Source organism: Lucilia cuprina, chromosome 5 (assembly GCF_022045245.1).
Source record: "Lucilia cuprina isolate Lc7/37 chromosome 5, ASM2204524v1, whole genome shotgun sequence".
Classification (NCBI taxonomy): domain Eukaryota; kingdom Metazoa; phylum Arthropoda; class Insecta; order Diptera; family Calliphoridae; genus Lucilia; species Lucilia cuprina.
In genome coordinates this window covers 63,810,670-63,811,760 of record NC_060953.1, presented here as the reverse complement: position 1 = coordinate 63,811,760, position 1,091 = coordinate 63,810,670, and the positions used below count along the sequence as shown (strand labels likewise).

Below are 1,091 nucleotides of genomic sequence, written 5' to 3'. Positions count from 1 at the left end.
GGAATTTTAAATTGTTTGAGTACTTTATCATGAAGGACAAGCAAAATACCACATACGAGCAGCAGTATGAATATTTCTCTTAATTTTTTTATGTATTTGTTTATTTAACAAATTGAAATGCGCCAATCTGACGACGATATGTGAACTAAATAAAATCTTATATAGAGTTTGGTTGAAAAGCGGATATGAAGGTTAAATGTTTAAAATCTATGCCAAAAAAGAAGTATTTAATTAAAAAACAAAACACAAATTAGATTAGTTAAAAAAGAAAAAAATATATATTTCGACATTATTTATTTGTTTGCACTAAAGGATACTTTTAAAACGAACATAAACTGTAGTTGACATGTTGTCTTTAATAGGCATTTAAATAATACTGTTTCATTCTATTAAATTTTTCATTATCCTTTTTATTGCATAGAATAGATAATACATTTTTCTTAACATACAATTTATTCAGGAATTTCCTTAAAACAAAAATCGTTTTCGACGAGGATGGGATTCGAACCCACGCGTGCAGAGCACATTGGATTAGCAGTCCAACGCCTTAACCACTCGGCCACCTCGTCATATGTCGTTCTAGGAATAGCATATTTTTAGGATATGGTTATTAAATATATATTAATATATTATGTTTGGTAATTTCAAAACATTAAGGATATTGAAGGTTTAAAAATGCCATAAAGGATAATATAGTGAAAATAATTACATAGATTATCAGGCCCATTTCAGAATGGGGGCTATTTTTAATTTTGTCATTCCGTTTGTAACACATCGAAATATGTATATATGAAGGACCCACAAAAGTACATATATATTGATTCTTTATTAAATTCTAAGCACGATAGAATCTGAACGGAAAGAGGCTCATAACTGGCTTAATATTATAAGTACATCTCATAATTTGATCTACCCTACAAAAATTAAAGAAAAAAGTCTAAAAATCGACTTTGTAAATAAAAGTCGGAAGGAGTCGAAAAAAGTCGTAAAAAGACGGAAAAAGTCTATAAAAATCGGAAAAAGTCGAAAAAAGTCGAAAAATTTGGAAAAAGTCGAAAATAGTCGGAAAAAGTCAAAAATAGAAAGAAGTC

The 1,091-nt window shown here is 28.5% G+C and overlaps 1 non-coding gene across 1 annotated transcript; it reads right to left on the bottom strand.

Moving 5' to 3' along the window:
- Nucleotides 1–487: 487 nt before the first annotated feature.
- On the bottom strand, nt 488–569 carry Trnas-gcu. Its single transcript has one exon. It is a non-coding gene; the product is annotated as a tRNA-Ser (tRNA).
- Between the last annotated feature and the right edge of the window lie 522 nt (nt 570–1,091).